The sequence below is a fragment of the Cynocephalus volans genome, chromosome Y (genome assembly GCF_027409185.1).
Source record: "Cynocephalus volans isolate mCynVol1 chromosome Y, mCynVol1.pri, whole genome shotgun sequence".
In the NCBI taxonomy this organism is placed as follows: Eukaryota; Metazoa; Chordata; class Mammalia; order Dermoptera; family Cynocephalidae; genus Cynocephalus; species Cynocephalus volans.
In genome coordinates this window covers 8,396,433-8,410,662 of record NC_084479.1, presented here as the reverse complement: position 1 = coordinate 8,410,662, position 14,230 = coordinate 8,396,433, and positions in this window count along the sequence as shown.

Sequence of the window (14,230 nt, the reverse complement as noted above, 5' to 3'; positions counted from 1 at the left end):
TTGTAGGTGGAGTTTAGCCTAGGCACCTGGCTTGAAGATCTAACCACCTGCTTGTTATACAAATAAGAGAAAATTCCTTTGAAGACTATTAAGAATTCCCAGGTTAACTTAACATCTGGCATAATTAAGTGTTTTGAAAAGTTTAACAGTGAATCAGTTCAAAATCCAAAACCAGACACTGAACCCCTTTTTAGAGTTTAAGAAGTCTCTTTGTTGAAATACAAAACACAGTAAGAACGAGAACGTTTAGTATTGATGTTGCAGGTTAAGTAATGTACTTGGGCCTGACTTAAATTCTCTTACTGTCAACTAAACTTTTTTCAACTGTGTAAGATTGTTTTGCCTTCTTATGCATGATAAAGCTCCTTTTCGTTAGAACAAACAACTATTTAAAAAATTCCTTGACTTTATTAACCCTTGTCCTGTATTTATTATAGTAAGAAACACATTTGTTCTTGGTCTTCTTGAGAAATTAATCGAAATACTCTAAAAACGATTTGGAAAAATTGCAAATATTATATCGTAGATTTTGTCAACATGAGGGATTAATCAAATTATCAGGCCCCCCACCCCCTTTGTTTTGCCAAGTCCAAGATCTGCTGTTTGTTGACAGCAGAGCCATTACGTTTATTCTCAGTGAAGCCTAGATGTGGGCACCCATGTAAAACCCTTATCATAGGTAAAAACTCTCCCTGCCCCCAATTCAGTGATTTTTAGAATTCATGTAATCCAACTGGTCTTTGCATATTCATATTTACTTTAACATCTCCAGAAACTTGTCAGCCAATAAATATCTGGGGGTCTCTCAAAGAGAAAAATCACAAACTCTGAAAGCAACCCCTACTTAATAATAATAAATAAATAAAGCAATGTTTTTCAAATATGCTTCTACCTCCATCTGGTAGAGAAATCCTTTAAGAGAAAAGACAGGGTACCCTCCCCCACAGTTGTTTCAATCAGCCTTTCTAAAGTTATCTAAAGATCTGCAAGCATGAAGGTAACAACACTGTAACACTGTGGGTTTTATAAAACCACTGGCAGAGACCTTCTGGAAGGTGATAGTGAGTTTTGTTTTGCTTGCCCTGGCATACGGCACCCGTCAGCAGCTCAAAGTAAGTAACCGTAAGCAAAATCACTTTTTGCCTCTGGATAAAAACAATAATGGAAATACAGGAGGGTCGCTGGCTAATTAGGTGTTAACTAAGGGACAGGCTGTGTTAAGTGCAATAAGTACAGTGGGTTAAAAAGTTTGTTAGTTACTTGAGGAAAAGGATTTATTTACTTATTTTGTTGTATGAAGGACAGACGTAACATTTTTTATTATATAATACGCTGGGAAGTGGCAAAGCACAGGGAAACCAAAAGAGAGTGATGTCCCAATTTCCAATGGGGGTGCAAAGCTTGTATACCAGTGTTCATGAGAGAGAGAAGGTGGGGAGGTACAAACCCCAGAACAATGGCCTGAGACCAGGTAGGAAAAAGAAGATTTACATCAAACAATGGCAAATTGAAGACTTATCCTCAGGCAAATGCAGAGACTGAATCTATGAACTGACCCAGTGTTGGGAAAATAGAATAATTTAATCAGGCTCCCTCGCCTGCCCGTCAGGTTGGCGCATTTTTTGTAAGCAAATTGTTTGGGGGTGGAATTAGTGTGCATGGGCAGCATGGCGACCTTGGCTGGTGCTGGCTGGCGTCTACTGCCTGGGGCATCCGCCCACGTGGCCATGCTCTTGAACCTACCTCTCCAAGGACGTTTTTGCCCGTTACCTAGCTCATAGACCTGCATGTGAGGGTTCTGGTGACTCAGCCTGTTGTGAGGGGTATGGTGACCCAGAATAGCGTGTGAAGGGTTTGTGGCTCAGACTTGGGTCTGTGAGTGCCGGACCCAGCCCTAGCTCGGCACCCAGTAGGAAAATGAAGCAGTATTTACTGACGTTTTGACTTTCATCCAAACTGTACCTAAGATTTTGCTGTTTTTCAATAATTAAGGAGTTGATGTTTTAGAATTCACATCTATGGCTCCTATATCACTATTATTGTTGTTTTTATTGTTTTTACAAATAAATCAACGTGATTTTCATTTAAAAATTTGTGACATATTTAGTAATGATTTATAGAAAAACTATTTCATGATTTGATTTAGTTACAAATCTGGACACATATATCACAGAAATAATGTCATAATATTTGTAGTGCATCATTATCAGAAGGCACATAACATTTTATTCTTGGTGTCTCATTCCTGGTAAGGTGAATGTCAGTCACTTGTTTAAGAGGGTATGTAAAGCTAGTTCTAGGGCTCACAAACCCCTGAGCACATTGTCCAGACTGGGTCACAAACCCTCCACATGCGGGTCTGTGAGCTACGTAACAGGGAAAGGTCCTTGGAGCCATGGGTGAAGTAATAATAGGCTTTATTCAGAGCTAGGAGCAGCCAACCTACTATGGCTTCTGGGAGCATCCTCTAGAAGCTTCACACATCTGCACCATTAGTCCTTTATACTCGAGTCCATAATCCAAAAAATAAAAATAAAAAAATAAAAAAACCAGATGCACATGCACAATCACCATTAGACAATAATAAGGAGCACCCTGCACATGCGTGTGCCCACCTCAGATGCTCGGCAAGACTCCAAATGTCCAAGGGGACCTGACCATTTTCCTTATATTTTCCCAACAGGGTGACAGCTGGGTGTTCCAAAGTATAGCTAGTATTTGTGTTTTTGTAATTAGAGTATTTCTGTAGAGATACTTTGAGTCCATTTTCACTCATGATTAGGCACCCTTTGGTGATTCTTGTGCTTTTCGCTTTTTTTTCTGGAGAAAATAAGATTTATGCACATATGCGTATGTATATATACATACATGTACGCGTATATGTATATGCATATGTTGTATAGGCATATGCATATATATACGCGTATATATACTTATATATATATATAAATATATATATATATTTCCTAAGCACAGAAGGTAGCATATAGTGGATACCTTTTCGCACTGGTGGTCATTTTATTGTATACCCTGGACTAAACATCAGTTCAGATGTATTGACCTCATTTTGTTTGATCCCTGCACACAACTTCATGGTATGTACAAATTAATGTTGTGTTAAATCACTTTTGGCAGTTTTGGACATGAGTCTTCAGAGTAAATTTCTGGAATTAAAATTTCAAGCTTAAGATAAATGCATATATAGTTGTAAATAATGTCAAATTTCCTGCCATTTTGCATTCCCATTAGCAGTCCTTGAAAATGACTCCACAGCCTCACGAGATGTGTTCTCAAGCCTTTCAAATTTTGTCAGTCTGATGAATGAGAAGTCACACCTAAGTGTGTTTTATTTCTTCTTTTTGAGTGCAGTTTCTCCTCTTTAAGTGAAGGTCAGGTCATTTAATATTTTTTATTTTATTTTAACACTTAGTTATACATAATTTGGGGGTACAGCATGTTGTTTCACTACATGCATATACTTAGCATATTTTGTACCTGTTGGTCCCTTCCTTCTCCTCCCTGGCCCCCTCCTCCCCTCCCAGCCTCTGGTAACCATTATTCTGCTTGACTTTTATGGGAGCCACCTTTATAATTTTTTGATTCCACTTATTAGAAAGATCATGTAGTATTTTGTCTATCTGTGCCTGACTTACTTCAGTCAGCATGATGGTTTATGTCTCCATTCATATTGCTGCAAATGATAGAATTTATTTATTTATTTATTTATTTATTTATTTATTTTGGCTGCATAGTATTTCATTGTGTATCTATGCCAAGGTCTGTTTGTTAATTTTTTAAAAATCCATTTATCCATTGATGGACATGTAGGTAGATTCCACCTCTTGACTATTGTGAATAGTGTTGTGATGAACACAAAAGTGCATATGTCTTTTTGATATATTGGTTTCATTTCCTTTGGGCATATAACCAGTTGTGGGATAGCTGGGTCTGAAGGTAGATCTATTTTTAATTCTTTGAGGAACCTCCATACCGTTTTCCACAGTGGCTGTACCAATTTACATTCCCACCAATACTGTAGGAGGGCTCCTTTACCTCCAAATTCTTACCAGCACTTGTTATTTTCTGTCTTGTTGCTAATAGTCATTCAAACTGGATGAGATGATAGATATCTCATTGTGATTTTAACTTGCCTATCTTTGATGATTAGTGAGGTTAAGCATTTTTTTTTTTCATGTGCTTGTTGATTGTTTGTCTTCCTTTTAGAAATGTCTGCTTGGTCTGTCGTAATCAGATATTTAAGATATCACATTTACGGTGGACTAAATTTCCCATGTACCTAAAAGGAATTTTGAAATTTCAATTTTTTCCCCCACTGGAAGAAGTTTACATTATTTCATTTCTGTGTGTCAATTTATGTGCCAGTATTGAATGTTTATTTATAGAGGTTATGAAATGTGCTTCCAAAAGTATTGAAGTCGTTTTCCCATCCTTTCACATTTTTAAATAAATTTTCTTTTTTGATTTTCTTCATTGTTATTCTTACAGATCTATTTTAACATTGTAGAGGGTTAGACATCTTGATTCTCATTTGATTTTTAGAATAGAGTTTTTAGGTAATGCATGTATGTGGCAAAAGTCCCTGGCCGGGTGGCAAAAGCCCACAGCTAGCTGGGCAACAGCCCTTCTAATTAACTATAATCACTGTTTAGGTATGGGATTGTATACTTTTTGATTTTAGAGCCAATAGGTGGTTGACATACTGATCCTGTTAAGAGATTTTAAAGAGTTGCTGTAGGGAAAAATGTGAAAAAATGTTTGCTATGGGCAAGCTGTTTGCTGATAGAAACTTCAGAGACAATTATACTTAGATTTAAATGATGTTACTAGTTTCCATTGCTCAAGCTATAGTTAGACATAGATAACCTCTGTCACATTGCTCATGTCGTAGTGTCCTTTCGAAATGATTGAATCAACTGTTTTTTCTTGTGAAATTTCCTTCTCTTTACAATAAAAAACAGAAGCTAACTCTGAATTAGGGCTGTACCCAGTTTTCTCATTCTAACAGAGGACTTGCTGAGGTGCAGTCACTTCGGGCTTCTCAGTGCATCCATGTAGCTTTGAGTACTCATTTTCGTGTCTCCATTACACAGTGAGAAGTGTAACATAACATGAACTTTATATCAACAAATCATGTCTATTTCCAGAATAATAATAAAAAAGCTTGTAGAAACTTGTTCTGGTGTACGTTGAATATGTAAATTAACTCAGAGTTGACAACTGTAGGGTAAATGCTGGACATAGCATTAGTCCCCACTCCTGTGCATACCAGAGTTCCCTCCCCTTTAAGATGAACAGAATGCTCAAGGGAGCAGAGACCCTAAGTCAGTGAACAAACACACTTGCATCAGGAGAGTAGTGGGTAGATTAGCCTGTCTCCCCAGCCATATCTCAGGTGGGCTATGAGTTTTGTGAGCTGGATGAGGGTCTGCACATAATCCTGGAAATGATTTACTCCCCTATTTTGATCTGTTAACTATTTAACTGTTGTATGTACTCCATGGTGGCACAGATTTCTTGCTGACCAGCCGCCATCAGTATCTATTGTAAGTCTAATAAACAAATGTCTCTGCCCACTGGACCTCTGGGTGATAAACACTATGAGAGTGCCCTCTCAGATTTGGGGCTTGTATGTAACAGTAACCCAGTAACCCATTTTTAAAATCACAATGATTTCAAGCCTTTAATTTCCGTTTTTCAGGAAATCACATTAAGTTACAAAATATAAACAACAGAGAAGACATTATTATTGGCCTGGAAAATATGAAAGAGGGCCAGTTATGGAAATAGCTCTGTGCAGTTTATTCATCATGAACAGATGGGTTCTGTTGTAACAAAGTTCCCCATCAATCCAGCCCATCACTTACCATCTGCAGAAGGAAAAAAGGAACTGGAGGAGAAGAGATTATTTATTGAAAATTTTAGGTCACAGAGACACTATTTTAAAAAACCTCATAATGAAAAAGGACTTGTTAAAAATTAGACTTACTGGTTAAACTACATTTTGACTGATTACCCAAAAACAAAAAGTATTGAAATCCTTACCACATGCATGTTGAAATAGTGTAAAATCATTTACTAAACACTAAAGAGTATTTTTGGTATATAATAAAGACTATAAAAGCATTAGGAACTCATAATCTAAATCTGACACAGTCAATTCAAAAGGGAAAGTAATTTAGAAACATATTTTTAAAAATCTATTGAGTTTGGAATCTCACCTGTTGCCCCACTGACAATGTGTGTCATGGTCCCTCCACCTCCCATTCTGCCCTCCTTCATCTCTGTGTTGATGCTCCATGATGTTTATTAGCATTTCTTCCTCTGCTTCTTTGTCAGATAACTTCCTTCCAACTTTAATTGTGCCTCTCCAAATCCATGCCATTCAGTCTTTCCCCTTCTACCTCTATTTTATCCTCTCATTTTCTCTCTCTCTCCATTACTCAACCTCTCTCCCTGGTCTTCCTCTTTGGGTCTCCTTTTCTCCTAACCACCATCTCCTACCTTGACATTCTCAGGGATGGAATAAAATTCTTTATTATCTGTGCCCAGGAAGAGTACATTTTTCCAGAGGGAGGTTGGGAATGTAAACTCAACCTGACTATGAAGGGGAGGACTGGGGAGCAGCAGGTCCCTGCCCTAAGAAGATGCAAAAGTAGGGGGAAGGGTGGGGTCTGTAGAATTATCCCTTCACCCCTCAGGGCAGGGCCTTTGATATCACAGAGGGGTGAGACTGAGGGGGCCAAAGGACAAAGATCTATCACTCTAAGTGAGAACTTTATGTTGCATCAGGGTAGGGATGTTTGCATCAGGGTAGGGATGGGTGCGAGGCATTTAAGCAGGAAAATAATGCGGCAGACAGTGTCTAAATTGAGCAAAGTCAGAAAAGCCTGGGGTGGGGATCCTGGACCTGAGCAGAATGACCAGGCATCTGACCATCTCAGAGCATCTCCAGGACTCACCACAGTCCAGAGGAATGAGAACCGTAGCTGGGGCTTGAACTATTCAGTCGACCATATTGTGATGATCAGTTGTTGTACTCAAGAATTTTTTTTTTAACTGTTAAAGAGGAGTTTTGTGTATCTAGGAATGTTCTTCATAGAGTTTTTGCACACTTTTTGTTAAACATATCCGTATCCATTTTATTATTTTATGTTACCTTTATACATAAAGGTTCTTTTTTCATTGTTATTTACTTGTTTGTTTGGTGTCTGGCCAGGACAGGTATCCAAACCTGTTGTAATTTAATTGGTTATTACTTGTGCAAGACATTAATTTCTCTGTTAATTTAATATATTCCTACCTCACCAATTTTTTTTTTAAAGTTACATGTATCTATTTATCTGCGCAATATTTTATCTTGGAAGGACTCACACATACAAAAGTAGAATGTGTGAAATAATAAAGCACTGTTTTAGTCCATTTCTGATGCTTATAACAAAACGCTTGGAATGGGGTGATTTATAAAGTAAATGAAATTTATTGCTTACCCCTTCAGAGGCTGTGAATTCCAAAGTCCAAGGAACACATTTGGTGAAGTCCTTGGTGGTGGCTTTAGAGTCTCGCATGGCAGAAGATGGCAGAGCACAGAGAGACTAACCTCTCATGTGCTCTTCTTTTAAAACCCTCAGAACCACGCCCCTGGCCACCATTTTTAATCCATTTGCTATGGTGTGGTCTCACACCTTTCAGTGATTATAATAAGATTTTCCGCCCTCTTAACGCTGTCACAAAGGGTGGGGTGTCACATTTTGGGGAGACATTCAATCCAAGGCAAGCACACAGGTAAAATAAATGCTTTGCTATATTTGCTTTGTTATGTATCTCTACATTTACCTTCTCATCAACACACTTAGTGAACTTATGAATTAACGTTTATAAAGATTTTTCAATTTCTTGTAAAATTGTTATAATTTTAGCTCTTACATTTAGCCCTTGATACAATTAGACTCATTTCTTATACATGGTGTGAGGTATGGGTTCAACTTCATGCTTTTGCCTGTAGATGTCCAGTTGTCCCAGCATTATTAGTAGAATACATACTTTTTTCCTTCAGTGTTCTTGATAACGTTGACAAATGTCAGTTAACATAGGTGTATGGAGTCTCAATCCTACTTTATTCATCTGTTTGTCTTTATTAATGTATTTGAATGTAGTTTTGCCAGCACTACATTCTTCCAATTATTGTAGCTTCATAGTAAATGTTTCCCTTAAATAATGTGAGCATGCCAACTATGTATTTTCCCGCCATGATAGTTTTAGCTGTTTGGGGGTGACTTGAAATTCCATATCAGTTTGAAGATTGGCTATTTTTTACTACAAATTTTGTGGGTGTTTTGATAGGGATTGCATTAATGTTTAGATCACTTTATTACCATCACTACAATATAAGTCTTTTAACCCTAAAATGTGATGCCTTTGAAATCAGCCAAGGCCGCTTTAAGGCTGGAGCTTCTGAGTGCATGGAGTGGAAGCCAGCAGAAGCAGCCAGCTGTGCCCTCTGGATGGGGTTGCTTGGAGGTGGCAGGGGAGAAGAGGGCCTTGGTGTCCCCCAGGACAGCAAGACCACTAATAAGGTTCCAGCCGACCCACATAGGAGCGAGGAGCCACAACAACTGAAAAAAAGGAGCTACTCAGAGGCTGGTGAGTCATCACAAAGGACCTCACATGGCCAGTCCTGTGGGAAGTGTTTGCAGAATGGGCGGTGGGGGAGATGGGCCCACCGGGGGAACACTGGGGCACAGCAAGGATTGCTGACTGGCACACCAGTCAGTGCAGGACCATTCAAAGGAGACTGGTCAGGAATATAGAATTGCATGGGGTGCAGTTTGATGAAAAGCTTCAGGCCCAGACCAGTGTTTCTATACAACCTAAGTGCACCAGGTCTCTGGAAGAGCCAGAAGTACCTATAAGGTCAAACATTAAGACCGGACCTGAACAAAAAGCCTTCTCTAGGGAATCAGCAGCAAAGCAGCAATTTAGCTCAACCACACAGCTTATGTACTGTTTCCCACAGGAAGTCCCCCCATTTTAGAAGTAAGCAAAGGACAAAATTAGTTCCTGCACAGCCACACTGCCAATGCCTGGGCACCCACCCAGGGATCTGAGGCACAGAGAAAGGGACTGGACCCCCCTCCTACATCTAGGTACACTGCCAGCACCTCCAGGCTGGCCCAGGGACCTGAGTCCTGTAGCTAGGGACTGGGCCCCCTCCCACAACCAAGCACACTTCCAGCACTTCAGGGCCCACCCAGGGACCGGAGGTATGGGCTGAAGACCAGATCCTGCCCACCAATGACAAGGCACACCTCCAGCATCAAGGAGCATGCCAAAAACATCACCTCCATGTGTGTGGCCCACCACAGCCCACCACAATAACCATGGCTGCTGCAAAAGTAGCTAGACACCACAACAACCACACATACGATCCACCGGGCACTGGAGTGCATTGACACAAGGAGAGTCACCAGCAGAGACCAAAGAAAAGAAGAGGATGTCTCTCTCTACAAAGCCCATTCCAGGACAACAGAAGGAGCATCTGCTCTACCATAATACTGGGGGATCTGAACACACCTCTCAGTGTTGTGAGGCACCCTCCCACATGAATGCCACCCATGCAGAAAAGGGCAGTTTATTCACTCCAGCTGACCAGTGACCATCTCTCAAGGAGCAACCAAGGGAGAACAGCCCCAGGCCTTGGTCTTGTGGGGTTTTTAAAGGCAAGAACTACATCCCATTGGCACACAGGTTTGTCCAGTTGCACAAAGCAAGTGAGGTAGCTAGGTTACAGAAGCCAAGAATGAGCTATTAGAGCAATCAAGCATGCAAATTTTCATTGTGTATGGTTCCTGTTCCCATGTAATAGGTCACTGTGTGTGGCTCCTTCTTCTATGCAATGGCTTTTGTTTCTATGAGAAAGTCAATGGTTTCTCATGCAGAAAGGGGGGTAGTCTGCAGGTCAGGTGGGGTAAAATGGAGTTACTTAGGTTAAGCAAACAATTCTTAACAGAAGCAAATAGCATGCATTATGAGGGTGTAAGGAGCTCTATTTCATTCCCAACTTCTCTTTAGGAAGGAATCAAACCATTGATTCATCGATACTTAATTTGTGTAGGACACAATGACCACTGAAAAGAGGAAAAAATGAGCTTTTTACAACATTGTCAGATTGACCACTTGATGTAAATCTTTTTATCAAAGCACCTTATATTTAAGACTTGTTATTTAATTGGAAAAACTCTCAATAAACTAGGAATAGAAAGCACCTTTGTCAATCTAATAAAGTGCATCTACAAAAAGCCCACAGCTAACATCATACTTACTGGTGAAAAATGGGGTGCTTTTCCCATAAACTGAGGAATAAGGCAAGCATGCCCATTCTTGCCATTTTTATGCGGCATTGTAGGGGGCCAGCATTGTATGTTAGCCAGTCTGCACATGACAAAGAAGGAGGTCCAGATTGGAAAGGAGCAAGTAAAACTGTCTTTATCCACAGATGGCATGGTCCTGTGTGTAGAAAATACTGAGGAATCCATACAAAAAACTGCTAGAACTAAGCATGTTTGGCAAGTTTGAGGACCTGAGACTAAAATGAAAAAAGCAATTATACTTCTATATACTAGCAATGAACAGTCTAAAAATGAACTTAACGATTTCATTCACAATAGCATTGAAGAGAATAAAATGTTTAGGAACAAATTTAACAAAAGCATGAAAGACTTGTCTGTTGAAAACTATGAAATACTGCTACTAGTAATAAAAGACAACCTAAATAAGTGCAGAGACATTTCATGTTCATGGATTAGAAGACAATATTGTTAAGATGTCAGTTCTTCCCAAATTGATCGGTAGATTCAATGTAACCTGTCTCAAATTCCAGGAGGTCTGGGGAAAATGGAATAATTGAGTCAGACTCCCTCAGCTCAGGTCTGGCTGGGGGTTGAGGAGTACATTTCTTGTAAACAAGTTGTGTGGGTAGAGTTAGTGTGCATGTGCACCCATGTGTCTTTCTAGTTGTTGCTTTTGTGTGTTCTGCAGTTTGAAGCAGGCTGGCTGGCAGAGAGCGCGCATCTAAAAATAGAGCATGTTTACTTTGTTGGCAGCTTCTCAACTCCAGTTTTTCTTTTTCTTTTTTTTAGATTTTGCCGGTAGCAGTTGAGTTTCTGCGTTTCTTTTTGTACTCCTAGCTCATAGTGTTGTGCGTGCTGAATAAAGACTATTCCTTCTTCAACCAAGGCTCCAAGGACCTTTGTTGCTGGTTACCTAGCTCATCGACCTGTGTGTGACGGGTTTGCAAATGGGCTTGAGGGGTCTGTGAGTTCCAGACCCCAGCTCTAGCTCTACAGGTCCTATAAAACATTTTGGGCAGTTTTCACTGTTTCTCTCCTATTGAGAGGTTGTGCAATATTGGCTGTTATTTAATTCTCAATTATACGGGAGAAATCAGGAATTCTGGCTCCAAGACTTGGAATTCATTTATAGGAAAGTTTCTCTATAAAGATGCAGTTTATTGAATAAAGAATCCTTGAGGTCTCCTGGTTTAACTGTTCTGCTATATTTTATTTCATCATTTCATGATTTTAAATTTATTAGCACAAATTTGCTCATAACGTAATGCACATGTCTTCTGTATACTAGTGATGATCCCTTCTGCCTTCCTGCTGTTGATAACATGTATCTTCTTTTTTATTCCCTTGATCATTGTTGCCAGGGGGTTATCACATTTTGTCCTTTCACAGAAAGAGAAAACTCTTGCATTTGCCTGTTTTTGTTTTTGTTTTTGGTTTCATTAACCAAGGCTAACTTTAATTTTTCTTGTTTAAAATTTTGGTTTAAATTCTTGATTTATTTTTTAATTTTATGAAAAGTATTTTTAAGTCTTAAATTTTCAGGATTTCATCGTTTACATTAATGCCTTAAATTTTCCCTTAGACATGTATTTTGGTATATACCACACAATTTTTAACAACTTGAGGTAAAATTGATTTAAAATAAATTGAACAAATTAAAATAAACGCTATGTATTTTGGTGTGTGTGTGTGTGTGTGTGTGTGTGTGTGTGTGTGTGTGTGAGAGAGAGAGAGAGAGAGAGAGAGAGAGAGAGAGAGAGAGAGAGAGAGAGAGAGTTGGCTAATATACCCTCTGCCAGAAAAGTAAAACGACATTAAAGACTGAGATACACTGAGAAAGTTTCCCAGAAAACCCCCACCCACAAAAATCCCCTAGCTGCCATGTCACCTTCCCACACCAGGCAATTTTGCCCCCGCCATGAGAAAGTCCCAGCTCAGTTGAAACCCCGCTCGCTTCCCTCCCCTTCCTTCTTAGCCAATAGGAACGGTCCAGCTCAGCCTATCTGGACATAAAAGGCCCAGCCCGACTCCCCCTGCTGCTGCTCCCACTTCTGACAGGGCAGCCTGCTTGTTCATTTTGCCTGCCTAATACCCTTTGGTTGAGTCCCTGTCTCCTGGTGTGTCTTATTTTGCGCTTGGGCCAGGGTTTTTCCTTTCATTGGTGCCATGACTCGGATGGGTTTCCCCACCCCTAGTTGGACCCCATCCGTTTCTTTGCCCATGGCCCAGAGCCCACCCAGTGACGACACTCAGCCTGGCCCTTCCTCCCGATCATCACTAGCACATCCAACACTGGCCTTCTAATCAGTGAGTCTTTGGATTACCGCTTTCATTTCTCTCTCTCTCTCCCTCTCTCTCTCTCTTTGGGATTTGGTCGGTTTAAGCAGGGTCCACCTGTTCCCTGCCCTCTCACTCACTGCGGGGTTTCTCATTTCTGCCCTCCAGGCACTCACAAGCCCTGGCACCTGGTGCCCCAAGCTCTGTGACCCTCCAGGGTCCCTCAACTGCCAGAAACCAGTGACAGCCGCTTTTAGTGGTTTGAGACCTCTCAGTACCCCACCTGAAGTGGGGATGCCCCTTCGGGTCCGGTACTTCCCCCTCCATTCTCATGGGGGTGCCTTGTCTCTTCCAGGCAATTTCCCTCTAACATGTCTCCTGGCTGATCTTGACACTTGGGGTCTGACTCTGGATATTAAGCCAAACAAACTTGTTAGGTTTTCCACCCAAGAATGGCCCAACTATAATTTAGATAATCAAAACAGGTGGCCTCCCTTTGGGCGCCTCAGCCCCCCCATTCTACAGGACTTATATAACTTCTGTGAGTGATCAGGGAAATGGGCCGAAATTCCCTGTGTCCAGGCTTTTTCTTACCTCCATTCTAACCCTCCTTTATGTGCCACCTGTGCCCCCAAACAGGTCTTATTAGCTTCTAAGCCTCCTCTGCCAGACCCCTCCTCCCCTTCCCCTGATGAGCCCCCCATATTGGGGATGCTCTTCTCCCCGACTCCAACCGCCATCGGCTCTTCCTGCCCCTTCTGTCCCTCCCGTGCCAGCACATCCTTACAGCCCCCCTCATACATGATCCCGGGCCCAGGAAACCCAACCCACCCACCCAGTCCAACCTCTGCTTTTAGCTCCTCACTGAGATGTGGCAGGAGCAGAGGGTATCATTACAGTCCAAGTCCCTTTTTCCATGACTGATCTTTCCCAAATTGAGAAACGCTTGGGTTCCTATACAACTAACCCAGTTTTCTACACAAGGGAATTCCAATACCTTTGCCAGGCCTATAGCTTAACTTTCCATGATGCCCACACTGTCCTCACAAATTCCTTATTGCCAGAAGAATGTGGACGAGTCTGGCTAGAGGCCAGGGCACACGGAGATGAAGTCCATCAAAACAATCGGGGCACAAGCTGTCCCAGAAACTGACCCTCATTGGCATTATAACATACCCCCTGGATTGGCCCCCCCATGATCAGTTTCTTACTTGCATCGTGGCAGGGCTTAAAAAGGCTGCACAAAAACCAGTTAATTATGAAAAAATCCAAGAAATAGTACAAGATAAAAATGCAAATCCTTCTTCTTTCTTAGATCGCCTCACTAAGGCTGTTTTACAATATACTAACATAGACCCAGAGACCCCAGAGGGAAGACAACTTCTCATGACCTATTTTTTTAAACCAGAATTCCTCTGACAGAAAGAGCAAATTAAAGAAATTGGAAAGGGGGCCCCTCACTCCTCAAAATGAAGTACTGGCTGCCGCATTCAAGGTTTATAATGGCTGAGAAGATAAGGCCAAACACCAAAAGTACCAACTACTGGCACAGGCCTTAAAGGGGCCCACACCCTCACCACTGACTG